The sequence below is a fragment of the Drosophila sulfurigaster genome, chromosome X, assembly GCF_023558435.1.
Source record: "Drosophila sulfurigaster albostrigata strain 15112-1811.04 chromosome X, ASM2355843v2, whole genome shotgun sequence".
In the NCBI taxonomy this organism is placed as follows: Eukaryota; Metazoa; Arthropoda; class Insecta; order Diptera; family Drosophilidae; genus Drosophila; species Drosophila sulfurigaster.
The window spans coordinates 30105422-30120724 of record NC_084885.1 but is presented as its reverse complement, the minus strand read 5'-3'; the positions used below and the strand labels follow the sequence as shown (position 1 = coordinate 30120724).

The 15303-nt window shown below is 39.5% G+C and overlaps 1 protein-coding gene across 4 annotated transcripts in view; it reads right to left on the bottom strand.

The window, feature by feature from the left end:
- The window catches only part of LOC133847133 (chondroadherin), a 115707-nt gene that overhangs the window by 22347 nt on the left and 78057 nt on the right, over window positions 1-15303 (bottom strand). Inside the window, exon 2 of one of the 4 annotated variants that reach the window (XM_062281939.1) lies at window positions 11152-11294. The exons of 2 other annotated variants lie outside the window; for them this stretch is intronic. The gene's annotated coding sequence lies outside the window, so the exon portion shown is untranslated. Of the gene's footprint in view, window positions 1-7806; window positions 8002-11151; window positions 11295-15303 lie in introns of those variants that run through there. One more of the 4 variants, XM_062281937.1, reaches the window with a different exon arrangement.

The window sequence follows — 15303 nt, the reverse complement described above, 5'->3', positions numbered from 1 at the left end:
TGATTGAAGAAGAATCTGTGTGAAGAATCCATAAAGAATACGTAGAAACAAAAGAATATAGTGCCGTTTAAAATTCTTATTGTTTGAAGAATTAAAACCAAGTTTCTTTTAATTTTATACATTACTCACTGAAATCACAAATATTTCAAAAGTGTGCCGACAAAATCTTGTATTTTAGGTATTAAGAAATTTCATATGAGAAAATATAATATGTGAAATGATATTGTTAGTTAATTTCTTTTTAAGACGCCTTATATTAATGCTTTAAATAACTAACTAATTTATGCTAAAATTTTCGGAATTTCCTTTTCAATAATTACTTGTCTGTTACCTCAGCTGCGAACAAGTCAGCATACTCTTCGGTAGATTCTTTACAGGGTGCTCGAACAGACAGTAAAACATCAAATAATATTGTTATAAAACACAGCGTATGGCTCTCCAAGGGGGGAGTTAGGGGGATGAATGGGTTGTATTCTCTCCTGCACTACAAAAGTTGAGAAGGGCAGCGAAACATTGAAGAGCACAACAGAGAAAGAGAGGAGAGTGGGAAAGGAAGGAAGGAGGAAGGAAAGGGCACTCGTATCGTTGACTTTTGCCCGGCTAAAACAAATTCATTAAAATGATATTTTTACATTTTACATTTACGTTTCGGCGGTTGGAGAGCTGCTTAGCTGGAGGAAGTGCCGTTAGCAGCCAAATGGCTTAATATTAATGCTTAAACCATATTTTAAGCCAACAGCGGGGAGAGAGCTAGAAAGATAGAGAGTGAGTGAGAGAGAGGGAAGAAGTGGGTGGGAAAGTTGGCATACAAGCCAAACGGAATCCGAGTGGAACTGCAAAAGATTTCGAGAGCTTTACAGCAGCGACAGCAGTTAAAGGATTAATGAATACGGATCTCGAAAGTACTTTCGAAACAATAAAGAATTAACTTAAATAAAGATACAAGATTAGCGCTAGCAAACTTCTATTGGAATTCATAGCATAAAAAAGCGACAGCTAGTTAGATAAGGATTAAGATCAATGAAAAAAGAGAGAAGGAGAATTGAAAGTGAAGAATATAAATTATTATTATATACGATTTTTTTTAGATTTGTGTCGTCATACATTATTATTTATTAAAGCAGTAATAAGAAATTAAAATTATAAATTTTTGTGAGTGAGAAGGAATTTATTGTTTACTTATTATTAATTATTTTTGTTATATTCAATTAATTTAAAGATTTGTATCAGGTTTAATATCATTTTTATATTTTTTGTCGGATTCGTTCTTCACATAAAAAGCAGTACTAAGAAATTTTCTTTGAGGTGAGGATTTTTCTGATTGTGCTCAAAGAAGCAAACTTATTTATATTCGATGTATGTTATAGTAAAATTTTCATTTGTTTATGAATTTTTTTATTTTTTGAGTTCAAAATAGGTTTGGTTTGAATTCAAGCCAAAGTTTGATATTATTTTCTTTTATTTATGCGGATTTGGGTTCTTCATATAAAGGGCTTTAAAAAAAATTAAATTTTTCGTTTTTATTGAGAAATTTGAAGGGTTTAAATTTAAGACAAAGGTGTTTTGGCATCCTTAATGTTATGTTGTATTATAGAAATATATTCTTTTGTTTATTCCGGCTCAAATTCTTCCTCTATGGTATGACAATATTTTCCTTTGTTGGAAGAAATTCTTTACACAAAAAAAAAAATTCATTACAATTTAATATAGAATTCTCGCTTGAAAGTTTTTAATTTCGAAGCAAGGATGTAAAGTTTAATTTTATACTACAAAAGCTTTCACAGTAGCTTCGGTTTTTGCGCAGTGTATTTGCAGTGTTCTCTCATTTGGATGGCAAAGACTTTTATCGCATTTGTATGCACAATGAGCCCGACTGACTCAGCGATGAATTATGAATGTGGAATAGTCTATACTGAAAAATAAAGCTAATAAGTCGAGTTGTGATAACAATGGAATTCAATTCTTGTTGTCAATGCTGAACATGATTAAACTGAAATCAAGAAGTGAATTGAAATCAATTCAAGTCGAAAGGAAAGGGTATAAAACTCTTCGACTTTGCAGCATTTGTTGTGTATTTTACGTTGTTGTTTTTTTTGTGCGTCGTTTTTTATAATTGTTTAAATGTTATTCCATTGAATGGCGGACGCTGTCACAGTGAACGTCAACGTCAGCGTCGCCATCAACGTCAACTTCGACATGGTCGCTGCTTGGGAAACTGAAGAGAAGCGGGGAATAGGGGAGAGAACGTAAGGGAATCGCTTAGCGTTAATGTCTTTCATTTATTGTCATTGTTGTAAATGTTTTTTGTGTGCGTGAGAAAAAAGCATTTGCATTTAAATGTAACGGCAACTCGTTGCTCCCTCGCACACTTTAGGGGAGAGGGAGAAGTGAGGGGTGGAAAAGGGGGGAACGTGGGTATAGCTGGTTACGTGGTTAGCGCAGAGATTTTGCTTGAATGATTTTTATTGCTCGTTTGTAGTAAATTTGCTGTGTAATTAGAGAGACAGAGTGAAAAGGATTATTATGTGCGCTCGCAATACGTGTGAATGTGTGCGAGTGTGTGTGTGTGTGTGTGGAAGAGGGGGGAAGAGGAGGAGGGAGACAATGCGTGGTGGTGGTGGTGGTGGGGAGGCAATGAGGTCAGGGCTACAGCTACAGCTGCAGGATGTGGCAAGGCTGAGGCATTTGCTGAAGGCAAAGGTTATGCGACAAAATGCAACGCTGCTTGCTGCTTGCCCCAATGTGGCGAGTCCTGCTGCTGCTGCTGCTGCTGCTGGCAACCGGAAGCTGCCAGGATTGCAAGTGCAGCAAATGCCGAATGCCAAATGCCCCCAAAAATGGCAAATGCTAAACGGGGTTTCCCACCAACAGCAGCAGCAGCAGCAGCAGTAGCAGCAACAACAGCAGCAGCATCATCATCGTCACCACCAAAACGAAGTTGTGGTGCAGCGAGCCACGACACGGGACTCTAGCACACTAGGATACTAGGATACTAGGACATTGGTCAGCAGCGCATTTTATTTTTTGCTACACCCCACAAAAAAACAAGTTAGAAAACTACAGTCGAGCGTGCTCGACTGTGAGATACCCGCTACCCATTTTGAATAAAAGCAAAATATTGCGGTATTATTTTCAAAATATACCGAAAATACTAAAAATATGTCGAACGGTATATTTGGTATATCGATATAGTACCACATTCAAAATATACCATAGACGACATAATATACCAGATTGTCGGATCTCTGAGCTCTAGGTGTTCATACGGACAGACGGACAGACAGACAGACGGACAGACAGACAGACGGACAGACAGACAGACAGACATGGCTAGATCGTCTCGGCTGTTGACACTGATCAAGAATATATATACTTTTAACATTTCGTGTCAGCACAAAGTTATAATACCCTTCTATCCTATGGGTAGCGAGTATAAAAAAAAGAGGAAAAAGAGAAACACAAACGAGCGACAAAGAAATGGAATGCAGCAGAGAATGCTGGGGAAAAGTTTGGGAAGCAAGCAGCGTGGGTCAACGGGACGAGATGAGAATGATAACTAGCAGTTGCAGTTGCAGTTGTAGTTGTAGTTGCAACTGTTTATGCTAAACGCAGGCAGCGAATACCCTTTCAAACTAAGAGAAAATCAACGAGAGAAAGAGTCTCTCCCTCTACCCTACATTAAAGAGTAGCAACAGTTTAAGATGAGCAAATATCAGTCTTTAAATTGAATTAACAAATATTCTCAATGCCACAGGCATTTGCAAAATATTATTGTTAAACAAGCAATGCAAAACTTCAAATGCAGCTATGATAAAACTACAAAAGCCTTAAGCAAATTGTCAAACACATTGCATACGAAGAAAGCAAGCAGACTTAACTGACAATGTCAAATGAACTTGAATTCAATAAAGGGTCTCTTGCAGTCGATGCTAATTTGAACAAAGAGAAGAGGCAAAGAGATAAATTAAAACAGATCATTAATTATTAATAGATGCTATCAATGTGCGAATGACGCTGCAGCTTTGATACAAACAAATAAGGCATATATTGCTGTACTTTTTAGATGTTTTCTTCTTTTATTTCAATGTGGGAAGGGAATAATCATATCTAAAATGCATTGATTTGCAATAAACTAATAGAATAACCAATTTAAGCAGCAGACTACTTTCATTTCTTGTTAAAGAGTCTAAAAATATAGTTATAATTTAATTTTTTGAAAGGAATTCACCCGAGCAGACTTCTTTCATTTTTGAAAGGGTCTATTGCAGTCGAATCTTTGAATAGGCGCGTTGGCCAAACTTCAACTAAGTGAAAGTTCTCTTTGAATTTCATAACAAAAATACCTAAATAAATTTACAAGACAAATGACAAGAATGAAGTTCCTGACTATTTGGAAATTCATTCATTTGTTGTTTTTGTTAAAGGGTCTATTGCAGTCGAATAGAGTACTCAATATTGACTAGAATTATTCAATATGCATTTACCTTTATTTCTCGTCAAACTAAATGAAAAAGTACATGAAAACAACCAAGTGCTTAACTACTCCATCTAACTATTCCTTTCAATCGGTAAAGGGTCTATTGCAGTCGAATCATTAAATTGACGAATAGGGATAAAAATTCATTAAAATATGTTTGACATTGTTTTCCAATCAAATTATTTGTTAAAGAGTTTCTTGCAGTCGAATCTTTAACTTGACGAATATTGTTAAAAATTCTTCAAAATAAAAACTTCTTTAATTCCTTGTAATTATTTGTTAAAGGGTCTATTGCAGTCGAATGTTTTGCTAGGCGCGTTTGGCAGAACTTGGAACACTTTAAGTTGTTTTATTTGTTGCACTTTCGCAGAGCCAAAAGAAATATACTCGTTATATCAAATGTAAGTTGTGGCCACGAGCTCGACTGCAGTTGCTCTGTTTGTAGCAGAAGGGTTCAAGGGGTAAACGGAGGGTCAGAGTCAGGCAGTTGGTCGTTGGTCGTTGCTCGTTGTGGTAGCTGCCAATTGCCGCATGTTTTGTGGCATCGCATGGGGTGACGCCTCTCTTTAAGGCGACTGCGAATGCGAATGCAGTTGCCATAAAATTTAATTCCCCCCAAGGATTGTTTGCCTACTCTATCTCTCTCTGTCTCTGTCTGTGTGTGTGTGTGTGTGTGTTGTGGAGATTACGTGCCTGGAATGGACAGCAGTCGAAAGTTGGAGACATACGATGCATAGGCAAATAATTCAAATACTCCTCGAATTCATTGTTGTTTCTATTGCTGTTGTCGTCGACACATCGATTTTAAAGGCAAGCTCAGCTCAATTCGAAGATGGCTGCCACGCCTACCGCCCTTGCCCTTGGCCAGAGCAAACAGCAGCGAAAGCAGCGATGCCAGCGAGTGGAAGCCAAACAAAATTTCCAATTCCCAAACACAATATCCTTGAATTCTTTGGCCACACGCAGCTCAGAGCGACGCTTTAGCCGATGTCGAGTATATTGCATTTAAATCCGATGTGGACATCGAGAGCATTATATAATTATAGATAATGAAGCTAATCTCGACGATAAAGAAGTTGACAACAAATCCCAAGAAAACTTTAACTTTTCAGTGTTGAACGATTAGAAATTTCATGTTGGTTAAAGTTGTAAATGTTATAAAGCATTCCCTGGTCTGGAATATAATTTTATATACAGCTGTGAACTTTGAAATAAGAAACCTAACTTTCAAGTCGAGTCGCGAATTTTGGTATAGACAACTTTAACTATAGTATTGAAGATTCCTAAGAATTTGATTACGATTGGATGCAAATTCTATAAGATATTTATGAAATACATCTGTATAGCAAATATCGCTTACTGCAATTGGGTCTTATTTGCTTTGACAGTAGTTCTACATACATTCGGTATATTTTGGTAATTTTACGGTATATTATTTAGTATATTTTAATAATAATACCGCACTGTTTGGCTCAAGTTTGATTCAAATTCTTGTCACGCTCCCTCAAATCAAACAATAATAACTATAGTTTTTATAATTCCTGGAAACATCTAATTACTGGCTGACAATTTGGTATATTGTGCACTGTATGGTACATTTTAAATTTTGTACTATATTTTTGCGTATACTAATTTGGTATATTTCAAAGTTAATACCGCACTTTTCAGCCTTGGTTGCTTTGACTAATTATCTGGTATATTGTGCACTCTGCGGTATATTTTGAATATTGTACTACATTAATATGCCGAATACAGTCCTTGGTATATTTTTAGTATTATTGCGGTATATTATATTTGGTATATTTTAAAGGTAATACCACACTTTTCGGTCTTAGTTCCTTTTCCCGACAATCTGGTATATTTTCACTATACCAACATACCCAATAAAGCCGTTGATAAATTCATAGTATTTTGTTGGTATATTAATTTGATATATTTTAAAATTAATACCAATCACACTATTTAGCTTTTAAGTTTAGTAGTTTTCTTACTCGTTTTTTAATATAATTATTCATAGTTTTGGAATTCCTTTGCTTCATATCTGTAGTATTCAAAGCACTGATAAATTGATTTACTTTCGAAATGAAATTGCTCAGTTTTGCGTTGCAGTTGGTTATTTCATTGTTGAAGGCACAAAATAGAGTGGCATATGTATATAGTTTATTTGTAATTACTCAGCAGCAAACATAAAACTCAATTTCTGTGGCAGAGAAATACATAATTTACGACGCCAATCTATTTGTAGTTTGGTTTATATATTTATTTATATTTGTATTTGCCTTGATTTATGAAGCACTCGATTTTAATTAAAATACAAACCAAAAAAATTATATTTCAAAATGTAATCTCTTATTTCAAGTTATATTTCCCTAGAAAAGTTTAATTTCAAAAATAAACAAACTTGAATTTTCTGTATTTTTTACCGAAAGTTCTTTTCTCTAATCTTGTGACTTAAGTTGTCAAATGCAATTGAATTGTTATAATTTCATTGTATTAAAATTTCCATTTACATGAAACATTTTCAGAAATATTTAATTGAAGTAACAAATTGATTTTCCATAGTCTGCAAAAATGTTCCCATTCATTTCCTTAGCTTAATTTAATCTTTTTTTTTAAATATCGAAATGGTTTGTTATTTCATTGTTTTCCCCTTTTCCAAATGAATCTGGCAAAATCAATGTAAGGATTAGCTTTGCCCCGTTTCCATTGCTTAATCTTTTTCTATGAAACGGTTTTCAAAATGTCTAATTTAAATATCCAAATTGCTGTTCCATATGCTAGCTCTGTGTTTTTTTCCATTTTCCATAAATGCAAAAGATAAGCTGTGTCGAAATTTTCTTACTAATTCCCCATGCTTAAACAGAAAAAGTTTTGTATTTGATTTGAATATTCGAAATTGATATTCCATAGTTGTTTTTTTTTTGTATTTTGTGAAATACTTTTAAATCTGCTTTTGAATAACTAAAATCGTTTTCTAAATTTCACAAGAGAGAGAGAGAGAGAGAGAGAGAGAGAGAGTCGCTGGGTGAGATTCAATGATAATAGTTGATATTTTCATTGGCCAGCTGGATTAGAGGATGCAGCGTGCTTTAGCTTGTGGCAGTTGCACTTGGAGACGGAGACGGAGACGAAGACGGAGTTGAAGTCGTTGAAGTGCTGCTCCTCGTACTCAAGGTTGACTTGACTTGAGCACTTTGCCGAGGGCTACTCGATGCTGCCTCACTTGCCACTTGGCTGTGGCTTTCGACTTCACTCCCTGCTTCTGCCTCTCTCTCTCTCACTCTCTGTGAGCATCTCTGGTTTCCGTTTCCGTTGAACTCGCAACTCACCTGTGCGCACATTGAATACTTGCAACTGCTGCTGCTGCTGTTGCTGCTGCTGTTGTTGCAACAGGCGATGGCGTTGGCGTTTACGTTGCGAATCTGTTTCTTTAGCTGTCATTTACACAGTTTTGCAAACACACATATACATATATGCAAGTTAATAATTAATTTTGTTGTGTGCACTCTTGTTTTAACATATGTATTCGCTTTAAAAAAAAATCAAAAAAAAGAAAAAATCGTTGAACGTACGTCGAATTATATATATTGCTATTTGTAGAAGGGGAGAAACGAGGGAGATCGCGACGATGTGTTGGCTTTGCTCAAATTGGCCGGCAACCGCGTCAAAGCGACCGCAAAACTAGCTAAAACGGCTAAAAACGGAACACACGCGATTCTCGCAGCCGACGGCGACCGCAAAAAAGCCAAACTGCAGCAGCAGCAACATCAACGGCAACAGCAGCAACATCAACGGCAGCAGCAACAAAGTGGTCAATCAGCCGGCAAAAATCACTCGAACGCACCGCACACACACACCGCACCGCACACACACACACACACACACACACACACACACACATATGGCGCGTGGCACGTGGCACAACCAACGAAAAAAAATAACAAAGCAGTTGCTTTGACTCTGGGGGAATCCCACGCAAAATAAAACCCGAGAACAAGTCAACTGACAATTAGCCAAGTGGCACGAGGCACGCTTTTGCTTTTTTGCCGCCTTTTCAATTGCTGATGTTGCTGTTGCTCACTGCTGTTTACTGTTGCTGCTATCAATGTTGCTGGCTGCTGGTTGCTGGTTGCTGTTCCTGGTTGCTGCTGTCGTCGCGTTATTTGCCCAAGTTTAGTTTTGTAGTTTTGATCTTGCGCACGTGTTTTCTTATTTCTTTTTTGTTATTTCAAAGAGTATATTTTGCATCCGCATCCGGTACCCGGTACTGATGTCAACAAGCTACCACACGCAACTAATTCAAAAAATCCAGCGAACGGATTACGGACAACATTGCTGCCGTCTGCTTTTGCTGCTGCTGCTGTTGCTGCTGCTGCTGCTGCTGCTGAGCCTTCTGCTGCCAACAGCAGCAGCAAAAGCCGAACCCCGTTTCGTTCGTTTGTTGCGTTCGGCTTTTCGCATACGAAGCCTCGCATCGAAGCGCACGATTTGCAGTCAACTTCGGCTGTTGCTTCGTCTGCTGTTTCGTCTCCTCTTCGTTGGCACGTTCGTTTGTCGTTCGTTTCTCGTTCGCTTGTCGTTCGCTTGTCGTTCGCTTGGCATCGTTGTCGTCGTCCGCCTCAGTCGTGGGCCATCGACGACAACGTCAGCACGTGGCCCGGCAAAATGCAGTTGCCATCTTCCATGTACCACGCTCTCGTTCTCTTCCCTCCCTTTCCGTTCTCTCTCTCTCTCTCCGCTTTACGCTGACAGTCACTCCTCCGACTGTGTGTGTGTGTGTGTGTGTGTGTGTGGGCATGTGTATTAATGTGTTGTGCGTATTATTTAAAAAGGCAGCTTAACCTGCTTTTGTGACCTTTTCCCCAGATTTGTCCATTTGTATCGATGTTGCGTTGTGCTGTTTGCGTGTGTGTGTGTGTGTGATGGAAATCCAACTGCAGATGAATCAGCTTCAATATCTGCATATGTCTGTGTGTGTGTCGACTGGGTGAATGTGTGTGCGTGTGTTGATAAATGAGTTTTTATTTTGATTTTATTCACTGTTTACCTTTGGCATTTTTGCATATACCAACTGTGAATTTTTCAGCACGTGTGAAGGTGTGTGTGTGTGTGTGTGTGTGTGAGTGTGTGTGTGTGAGTGCCATTGAAATGCCCAAATGGTTTTCAATTTATTAGCAATCAGTGGAGCTAACAGTTAAAAACAATATTGTTGGTCAGTCTCGAACAAAGAGCATCCAAAGGGGGCCAAACGGAGGCGGAGGCGGAGGGAACTGCAGCTCGACACTGACTGAGTGAACTGCTCTCCCTTCCCTTTCTTCCCTTCCCTCTCTACTCTTGGGGCAACATTCGTTTCGCCTCCCCGAAGACGCTCAATTGCCAGAGTTGACACCATTTAATTATTGTCTGACAGTTGTAGTTAACTAACTCACTATAAGAGCACTCGTTGTCCTCAATTTCCACGCTTAAATTTTGGCAGTCGACGGGCGGTGAATGGTGCGGTGGATGGTGCGGGGGGATGCACAGATTTTATTGTCCTAACAAAGTGGATGCTGGTGAAAGCTGTAATTGAAATGTTGAATGATAATTAAGCTACGATTAGCTTGACGCAACACCAGACGGAGGAGATCGAAGAGTGTCTCAGGGAGAAGATGTTGTTCACCATCATATATATTTACCCAAATAATGCCCAAGGGTCTTCGAAGAGATTTAAACTGAAAATAGTTACTTAAATAGCCGAGGCGTCTGTCTGTCCGTCCGTCTGTGCGTATGAACACCTAGATCTCAGAGACTATAAGAGTTAGAGCTGTAACTTTTTGCGACAGTATTTGTTATGTTTCCACGCAAATCAAGTTTGTTTTAAATTTTTGCCATGCCCATTTTCGCCCCCTCAAATCGTAACAATCGAATCTCAAATTTTGGTATAATATTAACTATTGCTTATGTTCATATTATATATAATTAATTCCCGAAAACACATACTAGTTATATTTGGCTACCAATCTGGAATATTTTGCTCTGTATAGTATATTTTAAATTTTGGTATATTTTAAAAACTAATACGACACTTCTGTGTCTTAGTTACGTTGGCTGTCCATCTAGTATAGTTTGCACTCTTTGCTAAATATTGAATGGAATACTATATCAATATACCAGATCTTTGGTATATTCTTAGTATTTTTGTGGTATATTTTAATGTTAATACCGTACTGGTATATTTTCACTTTATGGTATATTTCATAAGTAGTACTATTAATATACCAAATATACATGTGATATATTTATAGTATCTTATCGGTAATTTGGTATATTTTAAAATAAATATCACTTTGCTTTTATTCCAAATGGGTAGCGAGTATCTCACATTCGAGCACACTCGACTGGAACTTTCTTAGTTGTTTTCTACTCACATTTGGTTTAAAGTTTCTCCTTTCATATTTATAGCTTTTCTGTTTTCTTAAATTTTACTTTATTGTGATACATTTTAAAATGCGAATTTTCAACAAAAAAAACAATTCATTATGTTGTAGTTTTGTATTCCTTTTAAGGCATCATTTGTCCCATCCCTAGAGTGTTATCAGCTGACAGAGTTTCCGAGTTTGCGACTCTATTTTACAGTTTTAGTAGTTGCTTCAGTGTTGCTTACTTGCAGTTTGTGTTGCAGGTGTTTTTAGCACTTACCGAAAGCGTTCTCGTTCGCATCGTTCGCATCGACTCTCATTTGGTTAACATGGCTGCTGTTGTTAATATAGGCTTGTCCAACATGTTTCCCTTTTTCTCTCTCTGTGTGTGTGTGTGGCTCTATGTTGTTGCATTTTGCCTGAGGAAAAGATCATCAGAGATGTGGGGAATGTGTTGGACACGAGGCGAGAGCATGTCTGGCATTTTCTGGCCATAATTCGCTCAACATCCGATATGACCGCAAAACGGCAAATTGGTCAAGTCGGTTGCCATGTTTCCCCGTCCCTGAAAAAAGATGAAGAAGGCAGCTCCTCTCTTTGAGACGGAGTTGGAGTTGGAGTCAGAGTTGTTCCAAGTCCTTTTACTCTTTCTCTCTCTCTGTGTGTGTGTGATGTCGATGCTGATGCTGATGCAAATGGCAGGAAATGCGTGATAACGACCAGCGACACACACGCACACACATACAGAGACACATATTGAAAATTTGAATGAATACAGAGTGTGACAGTGTGAGAGGGAGATGGAGGGAGGGGAGAGAGAGATAGAAATGGACCAGAGGCGATTGCCGAATGGAGGCAGAAGCCATTCTGATGGGTTTAGCTCTGACTCTGACTCTCGACTCTGACTCTCTCGCTCTGGTTCTGCTTCTGGTTCTGAGGATGTGTTGTGAAAGTGTCGACACCAGTTTTGGGCCAGTGCAAAACACATGCCACATGCCGCAGTCCGGTCGGGGAGGAAGCGAGGAAGAGGAAGAGGAAGAGAAGCTGCCTGGTATCGCGTCTGAATGTGAAGGAGCGAGCATAAAGAACCGCAAAATCATGAAATTGAAATGCAATAATGAAGGCTTCATGGTCGATCGCTCAAACACACACACACACACACATACCCGAACACACTCACACACATACCCGAACACACACATACACACACTAAGGCAGACAGTTGGACTGTGTGGCAGCAATAGAAGCAACAGAATCATCGCCACCAGGAGGCAACAGGCAACAGTGTCAGAGACTCTGGGCGAAGGAGGCGACGTGCAATCGACACGGGCCACACACACATTGTATATTTGTATGTGTGTGAGTGTGTGTGTGTGTGTGTGACGACACCACAAAGTTGCCATATTTAAAGCATAAAAGCAACATTTCCGTTTGTCGCATGCCGAAGAGCACAAGGTGAAGACTAAGCACTGAGCACAGAGCTCAGACCAGAGGCCTACATGCGACTCTGTGTGTGTGTGTGTGTGTGGTAGTGTGTGGTAGCGTGTGGTAGTGTGTGTGTGTGTGTGTGTGCGTGCGCGTTGCAGTCATGTACAACATGCAACAAACGTGAGAAACTAAAATGAGTGCAATTTGTATGCCACGTTTAAGGCAACGGCAGCGGAGCTGTGCCACAAGGGGGCAGACACACACGATGCTGCTGCTGTGTGGCAGGCTGCGATGACTGTGGCAAGCAGACAGACGGACGGACGGACGGACAGACGGGCAGACGGACGGACGCTGTGCTGTTGCCTGAACCCGCAGACAACTGAGAGACGCAAATGAAAGGCACCGCGGAGCCGAAAGCAAGGAGAAAGCCTGAAAGAAAGGGGGCCAAAGAGTGGCAAGTGGCATGTGGCATGTGGCATGTGGCAGGCAGCGGCATGTTCATCAACAGCCACTGCGCATCTTTCATTCTTTTTGACCAGAAACTCAGTTTTGCATCAATTGTCGCATAAATTATACAGATTAACACACACACACACACACACACATGCTATATAATAAAATTAAATTTGCAGCAGTTGAGGAATAAAAGACAAAAAAAGAGAGCAACAAAATTGCGATTGCAATTGCAATTGCGATTGATTTGTAATTTTCGTCTCCATTGTAAAATATTGCCATAGCTTTAAAGGGTTTAAAAAAGACATAACAAAATTGAGGAAGCTGAATACCATAAATATAACTGAATGGAAGCCGAGACTAGAATTATGTAAAGTCAATATTGTAAATATAATATTATAAGACAATTTTTCTGAAGTGAAGAACAAGTTTCGTAAAAAACTTTAAGCCAAAATCAAGGCATTAGCCTCCTTTAACAGGTAATGATATCAAGTTCTACAATATGCTTAATAAGAAAATTAAGTAAAATATATAGAGAATGCTGGCAAGACTTTCGGATCGAGTTGCAACGACCAAAACTGGAGCTTGTGGAACAACTTTATGTTGACTGCTTTTAAATATTTTACGGAAGCAGGGCATTAAATGGAAGAGTAGTGGTCAAGGGGAAGGATGAGAGGTAGCAAAAGTCGCTACGACTTTAAAATAACTGCCACGAATTGAAAACAAGAAAACAGAACAAATCAAAGGAATATTCTACTTATGAAAAGCAAGATTGATAAATTGTGGGAAATGGAGAGAATTTAGAGACAGTTTGACAATAATTTGGATAATTCTAGTTGATAGTCGGAAAATTATTGATCGACTGCCTGATTCATCAACTGATTGATTAATGACCGACTGATTGATTGTGCGATTGTCTGTCTAATCGAATGCTAGACTGACTGCATGATTGACAAACTCCCTGATTTACTAAGGGATTGACTAATGATTGACAACTTTTTCCCTGACCGACTGATTGATTGACAAACTGTGTGACTGATTGACTGATTGATGATAACTGATTGATTGATAAACTGTCTGACTTACAGACTGCAGACTGACTGTTTGATTCACTAACTGATTGATTAATGACCAATTGATTGATTCAGTACTTAATGTATGTCTGATTGACTGCCTCAATCATTGACTTTTTGCTGGCTGATTGAAAATAACTAATTGGTTAACAATATGTCTGACTGATGACAGAAGGATTGACGGCCGATCGATTGATTGCACGACTGACTGATTGACTACGTGAAGACTGACTGACTGACTGACTGACTGACTGCTGACTGCTAACTGATTAATTGCTTGATTGACCGACTAACTCATTGAATAATGACTGCCTGATTGATTGTGTGATTGTCTGTCTGATTGATGACTATCTGCTAAACTGACTAACTGATTGATTGATTGATTGAAGATAAATAATTGACTAATAAACTCTCTGACTGATGACTAAGAGATTGACTGACTGCCGACTGATTGATAGCTCGACTGACCGATTGTCTGAGTAACTACATGAAGGCTGACTGACTGATTGACCGTCAGCCTGACATACTTGCGACCGACTGTCTGACTGATTGATTGACTTAATTGCTGCAGCATTTTGTTGCAACTTTCAAGTTATGGTCTGGCAAATTAAAGACGCCAGGACAATCGCGTGTAATAGTCGGTAGAAGAATGCCTGCCAACAGAGCAGAGCAGAGCACATGAAGGTAGCTGGCACAACGTTTATGTCCCCTCCTGTCCCCTCATATCCCCTCTTTCCTTTCACCGCTTTGCGTGTGTGCAGATCGTGCTCAAGTCTGTGAGGGGCACAACTCGACGCTAATGGCAATGGGGCTGACGGCAGTCTGTCCTCGCTGACATACACAAAACCGAAATCTAATTTAGTTTGTCAAGAGACACAGAAGGAGAGGAAGGGAGAGGGAGAGATTCGAGGCGGTCTACAGCTGTAGTTCTTCTTTGTGAGAGGCGTCGGCAGAATGCCGGTAGCTGCCGATGGAGATGGCGATGGAGGAACACATGCAACCGTAACGTTGCGGATGTGAATGCGGATACGGATGCGGTGGCTCAACTGTCTGTCACCCGATGATACTTTAAGCTGCACACACACACACACACACACACACACACACCCGCACACACACACACTCGCTCTGGGTGCCATAATTAAGGTGTCGCTTCCAACCTGCAGCCAAGGTTCTACAAGTCTCTCTACATTTCCCCTTTTTATCTGTAGCAACCTGTGTGTTGCAATGGAAATGGCTTCTTTGCTGCAATTTCGGGGACTGCTGCTCGTTTAGCCCCGAGGCCAGTTCAATTGCCAAGTCGCCTCGCTTCCTCCTCCTCCTCCCCCTCTCTCTCTCTCTGTGTAGATTACGCTGTCGCCTGCCTGCGACTATGAAAATGCCTGACAGCCGCCACAGCAGCAGCAGCAGCCAGAATCTAAAATTGCCAAGCAAAATGTGTGAGTTTGAAGTACGTGAAGAGGTGAATGGAATG